Raw genomic sequence first — 14,099 nt, forward strand, 5'->3', positions numbered from 1 at the left:
AAATTGAAGCAAATTTCCAACACTGTGCAAAGCAACCTGGTGAAAGTTAAGCATGAGGTCAATAGCAGCTAAGGGCAGGAGGGAATTACAACGTCCCAAATAAAACATATGGCTTCGGATTAGCATCTGAATGTGGACAGATCCACAAGCAATCTCCTTCTCCTCCTTTTCCCCCACAGGTGAGCAGAGGTAAAGGAGGATTGGGAAAGAGAAATCAATAATAAGCAATCTGAAGGGTTTAAACTCTAAAAGCGGGGAAAGCTAGAGACCTTACATACTACTGATACGATAAATTACAATGTGTGTAAAACTTATAGCATTACAGCTGAGAGGGAAGATGAGATTGCAGCATAGACGTTCACTGAGATAACATCAGAGCTGAGTGAACCTGCTTTGAACTTCCTGTGTGGGCAGAGGAATCATGCTGGTATCAACAAGGAGGCATGTTTGTGCATTAGAGGTCTCTTGTTGATTTACAAAACCCATGATCAAAACCCAGAATCATCAAACCAACTGGGTAAACTGCCAATGAAGAAAGATCATCTGTAACTCAGTAACTGATGTTCATATGCACGGAAAAGGAAACTGATTCTTGGAGGTCAACCATCGAACACCTGACACAACCGCATAAGTGTTGGTTTTGCAGCAAATGTATCCACTTCCATCATTTCTGTTGCAAAACATGAACGTGGTTATTTAGACAAATATTAAAATCGTGATTATTTAACTCGATTAGTCATCAGTGTGGGAACAATGTATCAAGGGACACCAAAGCACTAGACTGTTTTGTATGAACTATATGCACTTTACCAACTTTTTATAGTTGCTTATTTTAAATGAAAACCTAAAAACACAAATAGGCTTGATTTATAAAAGTACTTATTTTGGATGAGAATAAAAAAAACACAAAAAAATGTTCTGACTTAGAAACACATGTATTAACCACATGAACACAACAATCATGAGTAGCGCTCACGGGTTGTGACGCTTGTGGGAGGATGGAACTTTCCTGAATTCAATTTCCAGGGCTGTTGAAGAAAAGTGACAGATTTAGGAATGTTTGGTGACTTGTTAAACCAAGTTGTGACTGACCAGAGACAACATTTTTGAAGAGTGACATTTTAGCTAATTATATTCTTTTAGAATAGCTGCCTTGCTTGTTTTAGGCACTGTGATGCAGACTCGACTCAAAGAAAAGCCCAAGTTTAAATAATCCAAAGTTGATTCCAAAGCTGCTTCAAACGAGCCACTGCCATCTTAGTTTTGCTCAGCTGCAGTAACAACTCGACCATGAAACCGACAGAGCACTGTGGTTGGGCCAACCAAACTTAGAGAGCGCTGTGATTGGACAACCAATCCAAGACAGCGCTATGATTGATCAACCAAAACTAGAGAGCGCTGTGATTGGCCAACCAAACAAAGAGAGTGCTGTGATTGGCCAACCAAAACTAGAAAGCGCTGTGATTGGCCAACAAAACAAAGAGAGAGCTGTGATTGGCCCACCAAAGTGAAAGAGTGCTGTGATTGGCCCACCAAACAAAGAGAGTGCTGTGATTGGCCCACCAAACAAAGAGAGTGCTGTGATTGGCCCACCAAACAAAGAGAGCATTGTCATTGGCCAACCAAAACTAGAGAGCGCTGTGATTGGCCAACAAAATAAGAAGAGGGCTGTGATTGGCCCACCAAAGTGAAAGAGTGCTGTGATTGGCCCAGCAAACAAAGAGAGTGCTGTGATTGGCCCACCAAACCAAGAGAGTACTGTGATTGGCCCACCAAACAAAGAGAGTGCTGTGATTGGCCCACCAAACATAGAGAGTGCTGTGATTGGCCCACCAAACAATGAGAGTGCTGTGATTGGCCCACCAAACCATGAGAGTGCTGTGATTGGCCCACCAAACTAAGAGAGTGCTGTGATTGGTCTACCAAACCAAGAGAGTGCTGTGATTGGCCCATCAAACAAAGAGAGTGACGTGATTGGCCCACCAAACAAAGAGAGTGATGTGATTGGCCCACCAAAGAGAGTGCTGTGATTGGCCCACCAAAGTGAAATAGCGCTGTGATTGGCCCACCAAACAAAGAGAGTGCTGTGATTGGACCACCAAACAAAGAGAGTGCTGTGATTGGCCTACCAAAAAAAAAAGAGAGTGCTGTGATTGGCCCACCAAACAAAGAGAGTGCTGTGATTGGCCCACCAAACAAAGAGAGTGCTGTGATTAGTCTACCAAACAAAGAGAGTGCTGTGATTGGTCTACCAAACAAAGAGAGTGCTGTGATTGGTCTACCAAACAAAGAGAATTATATTATTGGCCCACCAAACCAAGAGAGTGCTGTGATTGGCCCATCAAACCAAGAAAGTGATGTGATTGGCCCACCAAACAAAGAGAGTGATATGATTGGCCAACAAAACCAAGAGAGTGCTGTGATTAGCCCACCATTCAAAGAGAGTGATGTGATTGGCCCACCAAACAAAGAGTGCTGTGATTGGCCCACCAAACAAAGAGTGCTGTGATTGGCCCACCAAACCAAGAGAGTGCTGTGATTGGCCCACCAACGTGAAAGAGCACTGTGATTGGCCTACCAAACAAAGAGAGTGATGTGATTGGCCCACCAAACAGAGAGTGCTGTGATTGGCCCAGCAAACAAAGAGAGCGCTGTGATTGGCCCACCAAAGTGAAAGAGTGCTGTGATTGGCCTACCTAGCCAAGAGAGTGCTGTGATTGGCCCACCAAAAAAAGAGTGCTGTGATTGGCCCACCAAACAAAGAGAGAGCTGTGATTGGCCCACCAAACAAAGAGTGCTGTGATTGGCCCACCAAACCAAGAGAGTGCTGTGATTGGCCTACCAAACAAGGAGAGTGCTGTGATTGGCCTACCAAACAAGGAGAGTGCTGTGATTGGCCTACCAAACAAAGAGAGTGCTGTGATTGGCCCACCAAACAGAGTGTTGTGATTGGCCCACCAAACCAAGAGAGTGCTGTGATTGGCCCACCAAACAAAGAGAGTGATGTGATTGGCCCACCAAACAAAGAGAGTGATGTGATTGGCCCACCAAAGTGAAAGAGCGCTGTGATTGGCCCACCAAACAAAGAGATTGCTGTGATTGGCCCCCAAACAAAGAGAGTGCTGTGATTGGCCCACCAAAAAAAAAAGAGAGTGATGTGATTGGCCCACCAAACAAAGAGAGTGCCGTGATTGGCCCACCAAACAAATGGGCAATTCCCATCTGTACCGGGCCGGGTAGCCCCAGTCGGCCCCAGTCTGGCCCGGTTGATTCCACACATCCTTGTCTTAAGCCCATGTGAGCTGATTCTACCCACCAATCAGAGGCTTGCTCTAATGGAAGGTGTGAATTTGCTGTCAGCAGTGGGTGTGTTGGCCCGGGTCGGCCTGAAGCAGACCCCCTCGAGAAGAGGGCTGAGAATGAGCCTTGGTTGGCCCAGAAAAATACCAGGCCACCCAGATATGTAAACAACCTAAGCTACCCGGCCCGGGCCAACCCGGTACAGATGGGAATGGCCCAAAAGAGTGTGCTGTGATTGGCCCACCAAACAAAGAGTGCTGTGATTGGCCCACCAAACAAAGAGAGTGATGTGATTGGCCCACCAAAAAAAGAGAGAGCTGTGAATGGCCCACCAAAGTGAAAGAGTGCTGTCATTGGCCCATCAAACAAAGAGAGTGCTGTGAATGGCACGTCAGACTGGTCAGGGCTGAGGATGTTCCAATGGAGCGTGGCTAGACCGACATGCGGAACAAAATCTTTTTGCTTCTATTGTGCGTCTAGATAGGCTACAGGATTACTGCCATAGGAACCAATTCACAGTGGTTCAAACTCAAGCCTTGCACATTTGCTCGCCATTGTGTGTTGTCAGGCAGTCACAACCTAGAGAAATACTGGCTTTACATTTATTTAAATGGGCATCAAAAAGGCCAAACCCAAACACCAAATCTGTCACAGAAAGGTAAGGCTCTTGAGTCTGTGAGCTCTTGAGTTAATGACCAGTTCATCACCAGCTACTGTCAGCCCTAAAAGAGTACCCCCCCCCCCCCCCCCCCAAATCAGGTCAAGCAGAAATTAAAATTTCTCTTTGTCACAAAGCTCATTGTAGAGAACAACACTTTCTCTACCCAGAAGGCATTCACCCACATCTGTTGTGGCTCCAAAATAAATCGAATGGCTCCTTTCGCTGACTTAGACAAGTGTCGCTGGGGATAACTCAATTAACCATAGACATTTAAAGCTCACTAGTAGTCACCTTTTATTTAGATTGGGAATCTAAATAAGTAAAAACTCTCCTGGCACTCTGATCGAAGTTTGTAGAAATTAAAAAGACTCAACTGTGCAAAAGGGTCAAATGTTTAATTCTACTCGGGGTAATCTCAGGTCAAAATGAACAGGAAAGAATGTCATTTTCTACACATTTGCCTGTATCCTCTCACTACACAGAGGGTCCACACACTGTTACTCAAAAGGGTCATTCCTTTGAGAGAGGTGGTTTCCATGGCAGGGGTTGCCATGGGTACGAGGGGCCCTGATGGCCCCAATAAAGCAGTGGGCACTGTCAAAACAACACAGTCAGTCTGGGCTGGAGGATCCTCGTGAATTCTTCATTCCTCTGGTTTTCATTAATGAGCTACGTACCAGGATGATGGAAACAATGGTCCAAAATGTAAGCCCAGGTGTGTTACGTTGGATATAACGCTCCTTATTGTGGATTTATAGAAGCCAATTTATACAAGCAGAAAGTTTCCGCTTCCTGGATTCCCAGAAAATATACTCTTCCTGGAAACCATCCAAGATGTCCACCAGAACACAGCCAGCTGTTGTGTTCCTGCAGTTGTGTCAAAGACAGACTCCCAGAGAGCGTGATGTCCCACCCGTACATCCATGCACTCCCATCTGTTTCTGTGTTTCACACCGGCTTCTCAAAGCGTTCCCAAAAATCAGACAAATCCGTTCAAACAAAAACACACTTAGCACATGAGAATTCCCCAACTCCTGAGAAGGGATTTACTCTTGAATCCTTGGGGATTTATCTCCATGACATTTTTAACCAACGGGTGAAGTGGAACACTGATGTGACACAAAGAAAGTTCATTAAAGTGAGAAGCAACCTGATCTAGTTTTAACAATGAGCCTCATTCAGCCCTCCCTAACACTTCCCTCAGTGTGTTGTAGTAAAAAACTTTGTCAGAGCTCTGTTTGTCAAAGGATGAGGAGGAAAACAGCCCAACTGTTTAGCTTTCACATCTGGAAACCATAAAGAACTACTTAGCTTAGCTTTTGCGCTAGGCTAATGGCAGCTCTGTGACCCCTTCAGGCAGATGCTAAGGCTCATTTGTGGTTGTTTGGGGTTGGTCTGTAAAAATGAGTCCAGCTTTACGTGTGCTGCTGCCTCAAGAACAAACCACAAAATCCTAAAATAGCTCAGACTGACGGACAAGAGAAGGGATTGTTCTGAAACGTATGTTTCCCAAGGGGCCTGTTCAGGACCTCAAACTTCATGGAAACAAAAACTTAGAATGAAATCAGAGATTTAACATACAGGAATAAATCAAACTGGAAATCTTTATTGCATGAGACTGAGCAGGGGATAATATGGTCATATACAAGTGTATTTTCTCTGTGAAAGTTGTTTAAAAAAAGGACTAAACTGTCTTTCCCTGTAGGGTTGATGAGCTAACTACTAGTCAAGACTAGCTAAAGTGCTAAAACAGCTCAGAACTTCTAAATTTTACATCAAGTTATGCAAGCGTTTTTATAAACCAAAATATCACAATTAATTTAGGAGCACATCCTTCCAGCTCAGCTCTCTCTTCACGACAACAGACCGGTACAACCCCTGCACCAATCCGCCTATCGATCTCTCGCTCCATCTGTCCTTTACTTGTGAAAAAGACCCTGAGAAGTTAGAGGAGCCAGTGTTCCCCCTACATAGGCTCAGGCATGGCGCTGCGCCAAGGCTGAAAATCCAGTGCCATGTAATCACCCCCCACGGGAAAAAATAACACACACACACACATATATATATACATACATACATATATACATACATACATACATGTATATATATATATATATTTTTTTTTATGCAATATACTTGTATTTGTTAACATTTACTGGGCCCAACCCTTTTTCTTAGGTCCGCCCACAAATAGGTTTTTGGCTATGCCACTGATCTTAAATACCGTATTTTCCGGACTATGAGTCGCACTTTTATTCATAGTCTGGGCGGTCCTGCGACTTGTACTCCGGAGCGACTTATATACCAAATTATGTAGGCTATACTGCACTGCTGCTGTAGGCCGGCTCCGGACCAGGAATGAGCCCCCCTGCCCCGCTGGGAATAAAAAACACACAGCCATCATCTGCTAGAGCCTGTTGCGCGCCATTGCGCACTGGAACCGACCCAGGTTTCAGCTCCTCTGCCCCGCCATCACCTGCTGCAGCCTGTGGCGCTCCTGCGAGCTGGCTCGGACCCAGGAATGAGCTCTCCCCACCCGCTGGGAGGGTTTGAAACACCGCCATCCTCTGCTGGAGACCGTGGCACGCTGCTGCGCCCTGATTGTTTATTCTATTATTGTTACCGGTACTTGTCTTGCAATGTGAGCGCTTTGTCTCAGATTTTGTAAGAAAAATAATAAAATTTCCCCCCAAAATGCGACTTATAGTCCATCCATCCATCCATTGTCTGAGCCCGCTTGTCCATGTAGGGTCACGGGGGGCTGGTGCCTATCTCCAGCGGTCAATGGGCAATCAGGCAGGGTACACCCTGGACAGAGTGCCAGTCCATCGTGGACTTATAGTCCAGTGTGACTTACATATGTTTTTTTTCTTCTTCAGTGTTTCCCTTACATAGGCGTAGCCGTGGCAGCCCACCACGGCTGAAATCCCAGCGCCACGCCTACAAGATCCCATTTTATAGATTTTTTTGTGTGTGTGTTGTTTCCTGAAGAAGCAGCGGGAACTACTGTGTTGTTGCTTGTGATCACAGCCGGCAGGCAGCAAGGAGGAGGAGGCAGGGCAGGATGGTTACAGCTAGGGATGAGCCAGATACTCATCTGAGTATGGATTAAGCATTTTTGACGAATACGTGCATGAAACAAGTAAAACTCGTAAATATCTGTAATCGTGCTGAAGGAAAATCCTCATTGGGTAACTGTCCGCCCCTCCCTACACACAAAACTGCAGCCGGAAGCTCAGTCTGGCCCCTGCATCCACGCGCACACGCACAGAGAGATACACACACAGGCCTAGTCCACACGTAGCCGGGGTTTTTTGAAAACGAATATCCGCCCCTCCAAAAACTTGCATCCAAACCACCGCGTTTTAAAAACAAACTCTGTCCACACGTACCCGGATAAATACGTTGTTAAGGACATGCCAGACCTGTAGGCGGCAGTACTTCCCCCGTTCCTAACCTCATCCTTCGTCTGTGGTCTTCCGCAAGGAGCAGTAATCCCGCTTGCAAAAACAAACGAGCAGAAAGCGCTTGGACAATTGATGGATCGGGTAGTGACAGAGCGCAGCTCTGAGGGCTTCCATGCTGTCGACTAGTGTAAACACAGGTCGCACACGTGATGTCAGCATTTTTTGTCGCGGAAAGTGACGCTGCGGACCTTAAAACTCCAGTTTTGTCCGTCCACACGCAGACACCCAAAACGGAGAAAATGCAGATCTTCACTTTGGCCGGAGTTTTTAAAAAGATCCGTTTTCGTGTGAAAAAACTCCGTTTTTGTGTGGATGACAGGCCAAAACGTAGACAAATATCTACGTTTTGGCAGATCCCCGGCTACGTGTGGACAGGGCCACAGACAGTAACAGATCTCTCTGTGCTTGCTTCACTGTTGCTCACGTTTCTTCAGTACTCCCTAGGTTTTCTTCAGCTCACCTCTCTTTCGGTTGAATATTTAAAGTGACTTTTTTCGTAACGTACGTGGTGCATTTGACAAGACAGAGCTGAAAACGGCTTGTGCATGCGTCGGTCACTGCCTCCGCTCCGGTCGGGTTTTTTTTTATTTTAACTCTCTCTCCCTCTCTATCTCTCTCTCACACACACACACACACACACACACACACACACACACACACACACACACACACACACACACACACCTTAATCAGCATTGTTTTGTTTAACTGTGTGTGGGAAAAATGTCAACTTTAGGAAAAAATCAGTTTAATCAAATCAAAATAAAATGGTTCTAGTATTTCATATTTCATTGCTCCAACAGCATGAGTTCAGATGCATTACTTCATGCATATTAATGTTCTAATTTTACTGAAAAATTGGGTGCATCTGACCTGTTGTATTTTTCTCTGAAATGAGATCAAATCAGTGCTTCTGTATGTTGTCTCCTCTCTGCACTAGAAAAATTTTACTTTATTATAATGTTCACCGTAATGCATCTTGATGTTCTTAACAAATACATTAAATCAAAGATATTGGTCAATAATGCCAAATATGTAAATATGTGTTTCAGTCATTTTTATACTGGCTTAAAAATACTTCATTAAGTCTACTAAGCAGGGGTGTAGAACGTGTTTAATGGGGCCAGCCCAGTAACGATCTTGGACCAAAATACAGGGGGCAGAAAGTCAAATAAAGGGGGGTAGAAGGAGATGTTTTTCCAGACGCCAAGAGAAATTAAATGCCAAATCCTCCCTGCAAAGTGTGTCACTGAAAGTTTAAAACAAAAATTATTCTTGTGTAAATATTGGTGTATTGGCCTTTAATACTAGTTATTAAAATGCAGCAGTTGCTGGATTAGTCCAGTTCAAAGTGGAGTGCATCAAATAAAACAATATTAACATAAAGGTGAGACGTGTCATACCCCCCCCCCCCCCCCCCCCCCCCACACACACACACACACACCACCACCACCACCACCACAGCTGGAAAAGTTTCTAGGGGAAACACTGTTCTTCATTATACATTTTATGGCCGGTGCGACTTACACTCCAAAAAATACAGTAAATTGAATGATTTTTACACTAAATTGCACCACATTTAACTTACAAATGATGATGATAATGAAGTTTTCCAGCTTGCAAATCTAATAATTCCCATTTAAAAGCATTTCAAACATTAAAGCTCATGGAAAAGCATCTGGTTGCATCACAACATTACCCAGAAGATGTCAACAGCCCAGATGTTGGCATTCTTGCACCTCAATTAGAGGTGTGAAACCACGAGGAGTCAGTAAAAGCTCAAGGATATGTGATTACCTCACGGAGCTGGAGCTAGCACTTCCTGTTGAAATAGACGGGGTTTTTTTTAGGGTTTATGGAACGCATTCAAACAAACTGGACTCCAGTTATTTTGCACGCCCCTTTATGTACGAGCTGTCCGACCTCGAGGATTATCTAACAAGTTTCCAAACCTCTGAAAATATTACAGATGCCAGTAACATTGAAAGAATGCCCCGCATGAGTGTCCTCCTATCTGTCGGGGAGCGTCATCCACGAGGAATGAAATGTGACACTGGCTGTCAGGGCTTGTTTGGGGAAACTCGGCCCTGGTGCAAGGGCAAACGGTGTGGATGAATGATTAGAGAGGCCAGGATGTACCGAGGAGATAAATACTCCACATCTTATACTCAATTAGGACTTTTACAAGTCATATAAAATGTGTTTTAGTAGTCAGCAGGTCATAAGTAAGAAGCAGGGCATTTGAGAAGGCGTAAGCAGGTCAGTGTGCCATTCAACTTCCCTGACGTATCTGTGAATTAGACTTAATCACCTTCTAAACCACAGTTCTGCCAGCTCTCATTAGGCACCTGTGGCACAAAAAGCCTCAGGAAGGTGGAGCAGCAGGAGACCGGGACGCGTCCCGTGTCCTTAAACGATCAGTCGGCCCACAAACAATCCCAGCTTTACTCCAAACACCGCTCCAATGCAAGCCTTTGTGTGCAAGAAGCAGCCAAGATGTCTCATTTCCAGTGGGGCGCTCAGTGGTTCTGTGGGTTTTGAGACTTTGACAGCTTACCTAAACAGAACTGACATCGGGAAATGTACTTAACAGGACACATAACAAGGATTGGGTTTCCCGATGCTTGGAAACATTTAAAAGTCACATGTATGTGCTGGAAACGAGTTGTGTGTGGATGCAACAAGCTGCGTCCTGATTAAGGTCGGCCAGTTACAGTTGATGAGACTCGGCCCAATCTGGCCTCACAGAAGCTTGCAGGTGCGGGTGCGCGGTATGGAAAAAAATCTTATCACAACTTTGTTTTTGCAAAATCACGATCGCGATTATTTCACAATTTTTTTCTATTTCAACAACTCAGACGATTTGGAAGTTATTTACCAGTAAAATACATAACTTTAAAAGCATGTGTCTTCACACAAAACAAGATAAAAGATCTATCTATCTATCCATGTATCTATCCATCCATCTATCCATCTATCCATCTATCTATCTATCTATCCATCTATCTATCAATCTACACTCAACAAAAGTATAAACGCAACACCTTTGTTTCTGCTCTGATTTTTCATGAGATGGACTTAAAGATCTAAAATTCATTCCAGATACACAATGTTACCATTTCTCTCAAACATTGTTCACAAATCAGTCTAAATGTGTGATAGTGAGCACCTGTGCTTTGCTGAGATAATCCATCCCACCTCACTGGTGTGCCACATCAAGATGCTGATCTGACATCATGAGTGGTGCACAGCACCAGGATAAAGACCAAAGGTGACAGATCATTTGCTGCTGTGGCCCCCAGACTCTGGAACTCCCTCCCCCTGAGCCTGAGATCAGTGGACTCAGTGGTCTCCTTTAAAAAGCAGCTGAAGACTCACTTGTTCAAGCTGGCTTTTGTATGACCTTCTTCACCCTCTCTCTTTATTCTGCTCTCCCCACCTATTCCACCTTCCTCAGGATCCACTGATTCCTCTCTTTTCTATTCACTCTCTCTCTTTCTTAACATTTTTTATCACAATTGTCTATTTTTTGCTCATTTTAAATATATTTTTAACCATTTTCTAAATTCTTTTTTATATTTTTTGTTTTTGTGAAGCGCCTCGTGATTTTTATCTTGAGAGACGCTATAGAAATTATATTTTCTTCTTCTTCTTCTTCTTCTTCAGTGCTTCTAAAGCTGAGACTGGTAGAGAATAGGCACTAAGGTTAAAGTTTGACAAGAATCAATACATTTTTATGCATTTAATCTACTGATTTATGTTTATAGTTTCTTAAGACAGCTTGAAGTGAGTTCACTTGTAAATAATTTACAGGAGGAAAAATATCGAGATGTATATCGAAATTCAGCAAAAAGATATCGAGATATACGTTTTGGTCCATATCGCCCAGCCCTAGTCCTAATGCTGACCAACTGCAAGCGGAGACAGTTTGAAAGACAACAGTAGATTCCGCCCCACGACTGAGCTCGGTCTATGGGTTGTGGCCAGAATTAATATTTACAGACACAGGACGGCTTGCCAGGCTAGCAGACATAACCATGTCAGCAAAATTGATGGTGATGGAAAGATCTATAAAATAATATTCATTCTGCTTGTCGGAGGATGTTTATGATCATTCTCTTTAACGTGTTATGAGAATCTTTGTATAGGGTTGGCACAACTGTAGTAAGTCCTTTCAAAATAAAAGTTTGACCGCAAAATTCATCTAGCTTTATTTACTTACTTAATAGGGGTGTGTGCTGCTATAGGAGACATCTTGACACATCACCCCCATCTACAAATCCTCGTATGCAAAGTTTTACAAATCTTTAAACAAAAAATATCACGGCACACCCCTAGTAAAAAAAAAAAGATGCAATACAAAAATAGAAATGTATTAGATTAAGGTTGTTTTAAGATTACTGTAACACGCTTTGGCCAAAGCAATGCTCAAACTAGCCGTTAGCTCATCAACCCTGTGAGACTTCCGCCATCTCTAAAACTGAAGCTGTTAGTGAACCCATCTGTGATTAACAAGATAGTTATAAATTGATTTATTTAAATTGAATCAAACCAAATTGACCAATAAATCTCCTTCATAACAAATTTCTGTGAATAGTTTCTGCTTTGCTGATGGTAATTGGGACTTTTTTAATTAATTATTGGAGGTAAAAAAAAAAACAGAATGCATTCCAGTTTCCCCTCCTGCTTCCCTTCTCGGCTGATTGGCAATGCAGTATGCACACCATCACATTTTTTATAACACATTTAACCCAAACCGGGAATTAGACGCAGCCACAGCAGAGGGATAGGTGATGTTTTGCATAATTCGGTGATTGATGGAAGTGATCGTGAAGCAATGCCACCTTTTGAGGGTTTCGTTTCTGGGCTGGGCTGCATGAACGTCTCCTGAATATCGCAATTCTAATGAAAATGTTTAAACATAAATTCTCTTCTAGCATAAAAATCCCATCTTCTCCACTCATGGGGATGTTGCTGCATCGGATGCTGCAGAGGGAAGCCGGTTTCAGCACCATCCAGGCGTGGACCAGAACAAAAGGCGCCGCCGCAGCGGCGACAGAGGCGGATTAGTGGCGCAACAGTCCAATAAAACCCCGATTTTTGTGCCATTAAAACCTCTTTTTATTCTACATTCATATTTCTAAATTTTAAAAAGCAGCACATTAAGCCATAACACTAAATATATCAACACTGTAAAGTCACAAAATCCCCACAGATGACAGCAACCACACCGCTGCAGATCTGAACGTTCATCAAACTTTTACAGCGCGAGCTCCAAATGACACAAACTCCCAGCTCGTGCCAGGGGTTTTTAACTTCAATGAAGCTTATTTTCTCCGTTATGGATACATAAAACGGTTCGGTTCTTACCTGGAGGGTTAAGCTGCTCAGCGGCTCCAACACTAATGCCCTTGTATGTGTGTGTGTGTGTGTACGTGTGTGTGTGAGAGTGTAAGCAGCTACGGTGGCAATGAACGCAAGGCATGGGGACTCCGAAGCTCCGCCTCCTTCAGCAAATTAAGCTGCCGTAAATTTCAGAATACAAGCGCAATAGGGAGACTAGCATCAATTGAGACCAGACGTAAATGCAACTGATGTTTTCTCTGACGTGGTTTTAGACGAGCAGAATAAAGAGGGAAAAGGAGGAACATCTGAGATTAAATTTAAAATGTGAAGATACATATAGTTTTCAAAAATGTTACAATACAACATTTTGGTGTTGAGAAATAAGTTGAAATACGCTTTGGGAAAGTCAAGATGAGGCTGTTTGATGAATGTCATTTGGAAGCAACCCCACTGTGCTCCAGAACCCAGCTGTATTTGTTTTTGTTCATTAAAGTCCGGTTATCCTGGTCCTGGTCAGCAGCCACTCCAGAGGCTCAAAACTGTCATCTCCCCAGCAATCTCCATCAGTGGGACTCATTCTTGAACCACCATCTTGCCATGGTAGAGGAGTTTGAGTTCCCTTATGAGCCAAGATGCTATTCTGTCCTGTGGATTTCTTAACAACTGGCAGTGGATCTCATGCCAAATATACCACGACAAACTAAAGTGTGATTCAAAAGATCTTTCGTGATTGCACAACCAGACTACCCAGCCCAGAAGATTATTGGGGTCCCACCCTAGAGCCACCCTTGGGGTTTGGGTCCCTTTGCAAGCACCTCATACCTGGGCCTTTGCCTATGGAGCCCAGCCAAGCTCATCTCCAACTATTTACTTGGGTTTGTCCACTTGCAGAAAGAACATGAAGGCTTTGTGCAGTTCAGATGAGTTGAAAGTCCAGGGTGGAGGCATGTGTCCAAATCCTGGAGTATACAACTTTATTTGCTTGGTTTCTTTTTTTTTTTTTTATGATTGAAACTAAGGTTTTTGGCAGAGATGCATTCAACATTTACACATGGCTTACTGAAATGAGTACCATGTTTGGATGATGGTCACCACAAAAGTTTAAACATGGGAAGGGATGAATTTACTAAAACACAATGTTTGCACTTTCGCCGTGGCCCCAGTGGTGTGAGCAGTGTGCTGGGAATGAGCTGGTTATGAGTGTGTGCAGTTTTTGCTGCTTGGACATCACAGAGAAGCTAGCTAAACACATATCAACAAAGGAACACGTGTGTAACATCTGTACGGAAAGCAGTGTAGTGGCAAAGAAAACATTATGTATGCAT

The 14,099-nt window shown here is 43.6% G+C and overlaps 1 protein-coding gene across 7 annotated transcripts in view; it reads right to left on the reverse strand.

Annotated features, from left to right (window-relative positions):
• Window positions 1-13,614, reverse strand: part of LOC107377230 (microtubule-associated protein tau) — a 98,708-nt gene extending 85,094 nt beyond the window's left edge. For all 7 annotated transcript variants that reach the window (XM_054747646.2, XM_054747651.2, XM_054747650.2 and 4 more), the window contains exon 1: window positions 12,799-13,614. The gene's annotated coding sequence lies outside the window, so the exon portion shown is untranslated. The remainder of the gene's footprint in view (window positions 1-12,798) is intronic.
• Between the last annotated feature and the right edge of the window lie 485 nt (window positions 13,615-14,099).

The sequence above is a fragment of the Nothobranchius furzeri genome, chromosome 2 (assembly GCF_043380555.1).
Source record: "Nothobranchius furzeri strain GRZ-AD chromosome 2, NfurGRZ-RIMD1, whole genome shotgun sequence".
In the NCBI taxonomy this organism is placed as follows: domain Eukaryota; kingdom Metazoa; phylum Chordata; class Actinopteri; order Cyprinodontiformes; family Nothobranchiidae; genus Nothobranchius; species Nothobranchius furzeri.